Raw genomic sequence first — 10,527 nt, forward strand, 5'->3', positions numbered from 1 at the left:
CGTACTGTCCGAGCAAACCGTACAATAAGAAAGTCTAAATTACAAACCTTAGTGGTACCACTGGTGGATTTGCTTTCGATTCATCATGCAATTTCACGTAGACTTTCCATTTGAGGATCAAACTCAGAGGCAAACAACACACCGGATGCCACGCTACACTCATAGCACTGGCTCATACACTCGTGTCACTTGACCCAAGCAACGACGGAGGTTGCCGCAATGTTTTTTTTTTTTTTGCCTTAACATCTTCTCATCTGCTCTTCTGTTCACTTTCCCTCCCTTGCAGATTTCATGTTGACCTCCACCGGCCACCATTACCCACCCTCACCCTCGTCCTTCATGCTAAACCTGTCTTATCAGCTCTACTCCCTCTGACCGTTGAGCCTTTGTATGCTGGGCACAGATGGAGGGAACGCTAATGGACAGAATGTAAAGCCTGGAGCCTGGCATGCCTGTGCAAACAGTCTCGCTGTGATGGGTCAGGGGCCTTGAAAACGGGACGCGTGACCACTGGGTCCAAAATCGCACATCACTTTGTGCAAGCAAGCTGCAAAAACAGACGGCGGAGAAGCATCTCTCTCGATAACACGTCGCCTGCACAGATGGTAAGCGAGGGGGTTTAGCAGGAAAGGTGAGAGTAAATGGTGTCGGAGATAGTTTTGGATGGACCGACTCTCATCAATGTCCCACAGATTTGCAGACACTTCCTCTAAATTGCAAGTCGATGTCTTCATTTGATACAGAAGATGGTTTTGGGACGACACCAGCTGTAATCGATGTCCTGAAGATGTGGAGACACTTTCTGTAAATTGCAGGTATAAAGATGTGTAGATACTTCCTGTAAATTTCTTCATTGGTATCTTCATGATCTGGAGATCAACCTGAAGCAAACTATTCCCTGTACTATCACCTTGTTATCCCCGTACTTAAAAAACAAACAAACAAACAAAAAATTGAGTGATATTGTAATCCGCTCCATCTGTCTGTCCATCTGTCTGTCTGTCTGTCTGTCTGTCTGTCTCAGTGTGAGCACCCCTTGGCTTTTTTCACAAGATCTTGGCTATTCGTTGTTCACCTTGGCGTCTTGGTTTTCTATCATCATCGCTTTTCCGAAACCTTGTGAATTCTTGGCTTTTTTCATTGGCTCACCTTGGCATTTATGAAAATGAGGAGTGGTCACACTGGTCTGTCTCTGTTCACCCATCACACTGTCTCCTCCCAAACGGTTGGGCAGAAATTCACCAAACTTGGTAGTTATGATCACGACATAGCACGACGGTGCAAGAGCAGTTATTTTGGCCCCACCTCCTGGGGTGGGGTGAAAAGGTCAGACACCAAAAAAATTTCATTTTGAAATGAAACTTTGTATGTGCAATCAATATTGGGGGACGCATGAAATATGGAACGATTTTTTTTTATTTGACCCCCGGTTCTTGCCCCAGAGGGTAGGGACTTGGGGGTCAAATCAGGCATGGAAACAGGGAAAAAAATTTAAACAAAACTTGATATTGGGTCATTCCTGGTGGAACGTTTTCCATCTTTCAAATTTGCTTTAGGTGGGAATTGTGGGGACTTGCGATGGCACACAATCAACTTTGCTCTCGTAATATGATTTTGGAGCCAGTATTAGTGTTGTCAAAGTCGCATTTCCCTCAAAAAATGTAAAAAAAAAACTTAAAAAAAAATCTACGTTTAAAATTGGGAGAGGTCTCTTTAGGGCATTATCAAGGACCACCTACAAAATGCCAGGGTGTTCAGTGGTCACATGGATTTTTGCAAGATGTGTACATGTGGAATGTGATGTTATGGCAGACGTCTAGTCTGTGCGCAACTACTTGGAATGTCACATCGACAACATGGCAAAAAGCCCCTTTATAACCAAATTGACATCGATGTATATTTGCACGAATGATTTCTAGGAAAGCTACAAAAGGTCTTGCTTGGTAAATCTTTGCCGAAGCAATTTCAAATACACTGTACTTGGTCCAAAACCATGCGCCGCCTGGCGGATCGGCTCGGCTGGGGGACGTCAGACAACCTTTCCAACATTGTTGGCACATTTCTTCAGCAAGGTTCACAGATGAATAATTGTTTTTCTCTGCACTGTTAATAATAAATAATAAAACAAGGTAAGTAAGTAACAGCTGAAACTTGGTGGAGAGGTTGGGTGTGTGACAAGGATGAATCGATTCGATTTTGGTGAAGAAACACATCCAGCTACTGGAATTTTCCAGTGATTCTTCACCGTTGAGGGATAGGGCCAAAAACGATATGTAGCACGATATCTAAATCAGTTATGGATGGATTCGGACAAAATTTGGTGGATGAGTTGGGTAGTTGACAAGAAAAAACCGATTATATTTTGGTTAAGGTCCGGTCAGTGGGATACGAAACATAAACTCTTCAGCCTGGCAGAGGTATGCGCTCTACCAAATGCCATTCTCGTTCGGCATTCTCGAATGCCTTAATGGTTCGGGTGGTGGGCTTGGGATTCTAGGGTCCCCGAGTTCAAATCCCGCTTGGCCATTTAATTTGGGATTCTTGGTCCTGAGTTTAAATCCCGCTCAGCTGTTGAATCAACAGGTGGGGTTGACTCAGCCTGCCATTCTTCTGAAGTCCGCAAAATGAGTACCAGCTTTCGAGTATCCTGTGAGCCATTCGAGTATCCTGTGAGCCTGTGAGCCATGTGAGCAACGAGCCATTCAAGTATCCTGTGTTGGAGTGGCGACCTATCCAGGATTGTGCTCAATAGCCCAGGAGACTGCTTCGGCAGCACCGACGCTCTGTACAGAGTATGGTCCCAATGGATGGATGGATCAAGGAGAACTTGAGAGCCAAAGACTTGGGAATGAGCAGTGTGTAGTGAAGCCTACAGTGAGTTATAAAAGGCAAAAGCTGTAGGAAGTGCTTACATCCATACTTCATTCTTTCAGACTTGATAACAATACTGGGAAAACAGGAACCCCAATTCTCAATATTTAATAACATTTCAACTGCACCTTGGACACAAGGTTTATTCAACAATACTTGTGCTTGTACCATGGTTTCTTGGGTTGCTTTATTCTCACAAGCAGAGTACCCACCCGATGGGCGATCTTGTTCCAAGAGTGCAAAAAAAACTTTCTTCTGACACATCTCTTTATTTGGGCGGCGTATAGGCAACAGACGGCTGCTTCGAGTGCTCCTGAAAATAAAAATAACAGGTTACATACATGAAGCAAAAGGATGCGTACTATGCTTACGTGCATATATAATACACCGTGGTTATATAGCTCGGATAATTTCAATTGCATCCACCCCTCCCCCCCCCCCAGAAGAAAAAATAATAAAATAAAAAAAACTTGATGGAATCAAATGGAAGTTGCACAGGCACAACTTCCGGGTGTCCTCATTAATCCCTGAAAGTTTCAGATTCCTCGGTCAAATAGTATGGAGGAGCGGATGAAACGTACAAATTACACACGGACAACACATTATCCCCCCATTATATACCAGGATAGATTTTGTAGTTAATTAATCTACAAATTGATATCGGCACTGGGATTATGTTGATAAATGTCTGGGTTAATGCTACTTGTAAATCAAGAAGTAATTCATTTTTATCCAAAATCAATCAATTTAATGAGTGAACATCACTTCCAAGAGCTTCACCAAGTGACAGATTAAGCTCAAGTCCCAGCTGACTTTCAAGGCTCGTGAAGCCACACACTTCGCCTTGGTCTCTCACTTGAGAGAAGTGATCACATCTTGTGGTTTAGTTAGAGCAGAAAACAAACTTAAAATCTCCTCGGAATTATTAAATAACCACGACAGAATTTGATACAACAGCAACAATCGCTGTAAGAGTGACAAGTACAACAAGGAAATAATTATCCTTTGAGAAACACACTTGGTCCTTTGGAGGTAATTTGAGTGATTCAAAACTGAAGACGTATTGTTGTGGGCCGGGTATCCGCGACGAGCACGACCGCGAGATGGAGCAGTAGAGTCGGCTCCACTGAACACCCGGAATCTAGACCGTACCTTTCCGATAACTCCGAGGGTACGGGTCTCTTACAGGACCGTGAATCGTCACCAATTCAACCGCGTGGGACAGGGTTATTTGCCAAACTTCAAAATACCTAGAGGCCCACGTGGCGAGCTACCGAGGAATTCACACCCTCGACGGAGCTCGAACGGGATGAGCCGTCACTGTGCTCGACCCGTGCGTAACCCGAGTGGATGGTTACCGAGGTCCTGTCGGTGCAAATGCACAACTACAGCAGCAACGGCCTTTTTAATCCACCAACACGCACCATGCTAAACGAATGAAGAAAACACAGAAACGAGCTGATACATTTAACAGGGGATTTATTCACAATAGGAGGGGGAAACACATAGAGTAGAGTTAAACCGACTAAGCAATGCAATCATGTACAAGCGAAGAGCACTTAACAATTCCTACTTGGAGACGGGCCCACAGACACACACACACAAATACCCCAAATGAAGTGATGGCCACGGCCTTTATTGAGGTTCCCAGCTCGAAGGAAGATGAGCTGGGAACCAGAGCTATCTCGGACCTTCCCACCTCGTGCGGTCTTCGACGTCCTCGATCACTGGGACTCGAACCCGCAACTCGATGCCGCTGCAAGCACCGGGTACGGAGGGCAGCGTCGGGCTCCCACACGCTCCTCCGGCATGCGACGAGACCAAAGCCAGCGACAATGCGAGACCAGAAGCCAGCGCCGAGACGAGACCAGACGCCAGCGACGAGACAAGACGAAACCAGACAAACCAGACCTTCTCGTTCCAACCAGAACGCCCCGAACAATTTAACTGGCTAACGCTCCTGCCATGAGCACACCGTCTCTCCCAACGCTGGTCCAGACAACCACCCTTTCTCCTCAGGTGGGAGGGGCTTCTTTTCTGGCCACTCGTCTCCTAATTGGACGGTTGCGTCGCGCGATTCGCTCGTCGCCCCCATGATTGGCCGAAAAGCGCGCCAAGTCCGCTGATTGGACCGGGGGAGGGGGGGGGCGTGGCGGCCGTCGCGGCGGACCGCTCCTCAAACAAGGATAGTAACATGGTCCTGGGTGGGCTGCACTTATTGGCCGTCCGACAGAAACCTCGCTCGCATTCCCTGGATTGGGCGAAAGAGACGTCAGGTCCTCGTGAACTCCGCCCATGTACGTGCTGACACGCACGCGTGCAATGGTGCCGGTGGAGGGTGGTGGAAGGAAGTGAAGGCAGGTGTCGTCGCTAGAAAGTTGTTGTTGATATAAAAATGTAAAAGACAACTCTGTCTCTCAAAATAACTCCGCAGCGCATGAACATTTAATTCCCATTAGACGAGGGACGGGACCCTAACTAGAAACACATACTTACCGGTATAACTGTTCTATAGGGACCTGAATGTTGAGTGCAGTAAGCTTCCAGATTCGTAACAATATTAGATAACCGAATTCCGAGGACACACAAGTGTTATCAAGAACTCAGACTTGGGATTGAGGACATTGATGACAAAAGGGGAGTAGAAACAGACCACCCCCCCCTCCCCACTAGTGTATTATAATGGACCACTACTCAGAATGAACAATGTGCAAATGGTCACGTGGATTTTTCACAAGTCGCAATCAACATGCACCACGGAACCATGATAGTCGCGAATTCGACATCTGAGGAACCCGTGTGTTCACAGTTCATAAAATGTGACGTGCTTCTACATTCGTGGCCGTTCTTCGTGTATTTGCGGGTTTTTTTTTTAGCACTTCAGGACTGGTCTCCTATATCTACCACCCCTGATATGAATTCAGTCTGGGAATTGTTCCACAGAAACCTGCTCTCTGTTCCGCACAGATTCATCCCACCTCGTCTTCAGTTATCATACCCATCCTCCAGCTCTTGGGATTATGAATTCTGTGGTGAGGCAGTCGCTTTAAAACAACTTGCATTCTCATCGTGGAAGGCAAATTCGACTGAAGGCAACTTCAGATCATTCCACAAAGCCCGCAACAAGAGTTTGTCTACTCTCAGGAGATGCCCCAGGCAAAAAATAGCATTCTTTCCTGTAGTAATTCTCTGCAGACGACTGTAGTAGGACCTGTTACCAACTACAATATATGAGAATTATACTCTCAAATACTATAGTTATAACTGCAGAATTTTTGCCTGGGAAGCCAGAAAACAACATCTGTCCTAACTCAAGAATGAACTTTCAAACTTGTCTCTCTCCCTCTAAAACCTGGCGGCACCTTGCCAAGTCCATTTATGGAGTAGGCTCCCCTTCCATCCCTTCAAATGGCACCACAGCAGACTCCACTCATAAGGCCAAATACCTCAATTCTCAGTTGGCTTCCAAATCTTGTGGCCTGAACCCCTCCCTCTCTGACACACCTTTCCAAATCGTACCCAACTGCTCCTGAATTCTGTGTATTTTGTACCTGAGAAGGTGGAAAGTTTCTGGCAACTTTCATCTCTGACTCTGCAACTGGGTCCTAAAAACCTGCTCTGCTGCTCTTGCACTTCCTCTCTCACTGCCCTTTTCACCCTTTGATTTACCATAGGTCATCTTCCGTCTGCTTGGAAATCAGCCAACATCAAAGCATTACATAGAAAGGTGCAAAACAGTTCCCCTTAACGACAGAGCAATAAGCTTACCTCACATCACCAGCAAGGTCATGGAATCCATCATCGCAGCTGACATTAAAACCATTCGTTTTCTCCAACAGCCACATCTTAGATTCAGACCTGGTCACTCAGATGCATTGCTCTCCAAATTGTCTGCCAATGGAATCCAAGGCCAATTCCACTATTGGATTACGGACTTCCACCATTCTCGTAGTCCGCGTGTGGATCTCAACGGAACCCTTTCATCTCCTCTCCCTGTAAAGGCTGGAGTACACCAAGGCAGTGTTCTTGGCCCCAGTATGACAGTGTTCAATTAACTCACCGACTCGGGGAAAATCCTCCATCTCTTTGCTGATGACTCCACTCTTTGCCGTGACATCTCTCATCTTTCTGACAGACAGGTGGCAGCTTCATCCCTCTCCTCAGACCTTGACAAAAACCACAAACTGGTCACACACTTGGAATATGTCTTTCAATTGCGAGAAATCCCTCATACTCACTTCTCTCTTTCTCTCGTACCGCAAATTCTCCTGTCTACTTTCTCCCTCCACCCTGTTGTTGGTGTTTCCCCTTTCTCCTGCTGTGCGCTTTGCTATACTCTGTCCTGATTTGTCCTGTGTCATAGCGCTTCTATGAGCCGAGACTATGCACACTACCGGTCAAAAGTTTTAGAACACCCCCATTTTTTCAGTTTTTACTGAAATTTAAGCAGTTTAATGTTTCAATGTACTCTTTAATTAAAGCATAGAACAAATAAACAATTGCAGATAAAAAAAAAATAATGGAATAGTTTTGTTGAACAAAATTTAATCTAAATTTTTGACTCATCAAAGTAGCCACCTTTTGCAGATATAACAGCCAAACATACTCATGACATTCTTTCTACAACGGAAATCAAATATTGTTCAGAAAGTTCTTCCCAACACTGTTGCAGAAGTTCCCACAAATGAGTTGCACTTGAAGGTTACTTTGCTTTCACCTTTCTGTCCAGTTCATCCCAAACCAGCTCGATGGGGTTTAAGTCTGGAGACTGTGCTGGCCATTCCATGATTTGAAGCCTACCGTCTTGTTCTTTTCTTCTAAGGTAGTTCTGACATAGCCTGGAGGTATGTTTTTGGTCGTTATCTTGCTGAAGGATGAACCCCTGACCAACTAGGCGTAGACCAGAGGGTATTGCATGGCACTGCAAAATGCTGTGGTAGCCCTTTTGGTTCAGGGTGCCAGTCACTTTGGATCTGTCGCCGACTCTGGATCCAGCAAAAGATATGGATCCGCCGACCCAGATCATCACGCTTCCTCCTCCATGTTTGACAGATGGTGTCACGCATTGAGGAACCATCCTTTCGCCTCCTCGACGGCGTACAAAAACCCTGTGTGATGAACCGAAGATTTCAAATTTTGATTAATCGGTCCATAAGACCTTCTTCCAGTTTTCAGTAGTCCACTGGCGATGCTTCATGGCCCAGGCAAGTCTCTTTTTCTTATTTTGCCATCTTACCAATGACTTTCTTACTGCCACTCGACCTGTCAAACCTGCAGCTTGGAGTCTTCTCTTCACCATTGAAACTGAGACTTCCTTACTTCTAGCTGTGTTAAGCTGTGCTTGAAGCTGCTGTCCTGTGAGCCGCCTATCACGCAAGCTGTTGACTCTCAGAAACTTGTCTTCTGATTGTGTTGTGGCTTTGGTCTGCCAGATCTCTTCCTGTCAGAGTTTCCTCCAGTTTCCAAGTGCCTTTTGATGGTGTAGGAAACTGTACTCACTGACACCTTGGCTTCTTCACAATTTTTCTAAAGGAAAGACCTTCACTTTTCAGGGTTATAATGGTCTGTCTGTCTTCCTTTGTTAATTGTCTTTTTATTGCCATTATGATAGCAATATACTACTTCCTGCAGTGCAATATTGTCCAAATAAGGCTTCAGAGGTGTAGCAACACAGTCTGTTCCAACACTGATTTTATACAGACAAAGGGTCTATAACTAATCAACAAAAGCTGGGACACCTGTAGGAATTGTTTGCATCAACTTTCATGGCTTAATTTACTTCAATTGTTGCAGAACAGCTGCAGTTGCTAACCCATTACTTGTTCCCTGAAAAGGGCCTTTTTTAACAACTCTGAAATTTACATTATTTTTCAGTTTTTGGGAACCTAAACTTTTTTTTAACCTCTGGCAGTTTACCACTTAGCTTTGTACCATTTCAGGTTATTTACTGGACTTGAGCTGCTTAAATTTCAGTAAAAACTGGAAAAATGGGGGTGCTCTAAAACTTTTGACTGGTAGTGTATAAAATTTATACATATATATTGTTACAGCTGTGGAAATTCGCAAACCACCATTCAGGGCCCATAGGTGAGATAACTCTAAGTACATGTGTAGTTAGCCCCAAATCCGTTGTCTAGAGGGAATTTATGTGATTCATTCGGGCTGCGACGCTTTGAGATAGCCGTTTTTCTGTTCTATCTTTATTTTTGAACCAACCACGTCTCAACTGCCATAACCATCAACCAACCACCGCTAAACCCTCCACCACCCTCACCTCTCTCCTTCTACGGCCATTCCTGCACCATCTGTGAACACTGAGCGTCGGGCTGTCTTGGGCTCGTTCAACGATACGCACCGAGCCGCGAGTGCAAATAGGGGCCTTCCGAGGGAGAATTCGGATCAAGAACGCTACACGCCCACTTCTGATCCGTCCAATTAGCAAGCGCGGAGCGGCTTGGACCCGCCTCCAGGCGCGTCTGTGTGAAATCGAGATATGCAAATTCTAGGATCAGGGGAGATTCACGCCCCTTTTCCTCCATCCAATTGGCGAGCGTGACTCCGCCCCCCGAGGTCATTCTGATCCGGAAATTTGCATATCGTTTTTTCCTGCCGGCCTATAAAACGGCGAGTGCAAGGCGAATCGTGGCAGAGTCAGTTTTTGGTTGGAGGGCAGAGTGTGGCAGCGGCAGAGTGTGGCAGCAGCAGAGTGTGGCAGAGAGTGGAGTCGGGTGGTGTAGGCATTGAGTTGGGTTCTGCAGTCGGCTGAGGAGAGTTGTGGGAAGAGGCCAAGGAGCTTGGGTCCGAGGCGAGAAGGACGGCGGTCGGCGACGAGGTCGCGGTGGGAAATCGCTCGTCGCGGTACCCAAGCCAGCCAGCCATTCTCCCTCCCCCAGGGCATCAACAATTCCCCCTTTTCCCCCACGCTGAGATAGTGCAACAAAGGGGGCCCCGTTCCCACCCCACTCCAAACGTCGTGCAAACGAAACCCGCCAAGGAGCACGGAGTCGGGGCACAGCCACGCGGCCACATCTGCGGCTCGTCCGTCAACGCGTCACGAGGACGCGGGTAGGACCCACCCGGTCTCGTGGACCTGGCCGCTCCTTCAGGTCATGCACGCATATTGGCCTACAGGCCCGTCTGCTCCCTTGTCTATGAGGGTGGCTTCTTTCCTTTGCTTTTGAGTAAATGTGTGTTGGCGCCATCTGTAAAGTAGAACTGTATAAGTGTTGCCATGTGTGCACTTATTCGGTAGTAACTCTGAGTCATTGTTTCTTTTGTTTTACTGCTACCTGTACATTTTGACTGTTTGGCTGTATATGTGTGCTCTCCGTGTGTCGCGTAATAAATGTGCATTGTGTGAAATGTTTTCCCGTTTCGCTTCGTCTTTTCTTTATTGACCCTCCATCCTGCTTCACGTAAAGGGTTCGTAGTGGGCTTAATACGCCCGATAATTAATCGGAACCATCGAGGCCGACGATAACACCGCTCGGTTATCACTGAAGCATGGAACGGACTGCTTACGCGGTTCGTGTCCAGAGTCGGCCTGTGGCGTGGTGCGATCGCCCGGTCGACCATTCGCGCAGGTACTTAGGTAGATCGAATTTGGCGAGCGACCCTATCCTGCGCGGGTGGGCAATTGGCACGATCGTGGTGAGG

At 46.5% G+C, this 10,527-nt stretch overlaps 2 long non-coding RNA genes across 3 annotated transcripts in view; one reads left to right on the plus strand and one right to left on the minus strand.

Moving 5' to 3' along the window:
• The window catches only part of LOC147022662 (uncharacterized), a 134,676-nt gene that overhangs the window by 57,869 nt on the left and 66,280 nt on the right, over positions 1-10,527 (minus strand). For both annotated transcript variants that reach the window (XR_015059837.1, XR_015059836.1), the window contains exon 2: positions 3,084-3,184. This is a non-coding gene — a long non-coding RNA (uncharacterized LOC147022662). The remainder of the gene's footprint in view (positions 1-3,083; positions 3,185-10,527) is intronic.
• Positions 392-10,527, plus strand: part of LOC147022663 (uncharacterized) — a 14,910-nt gene continuing 4,774 nt past the window's right edge. Inside the window, exons 1-2 of the long non-coding RNA XR_015059838.1 lie at positions 392-605; positions 693-815. This is a non-coding gene — a long non-coding RNA (uncharacterized LOC147022663). The remainder of the gene's footprint in view (positions 606-692; positions 816-10,527) is intronic.

Source organism: Eptatretus burgeri, chromosome 7 (assembly GCF_056783735.1).
Source record: "Eptatretus burgeri isolate ZD-2024b chromosome 7, Ebu_testis_v1, whole genome shotgun sequence".
In the NCBI taxonomy this organism is placed as follows: domain Eukaryota; kingdom Metazoa; phylum Chordata; class Myxini; order Myxiniformes; family Myxinidae; genus Eptatretus; species Eptatretus burgeri.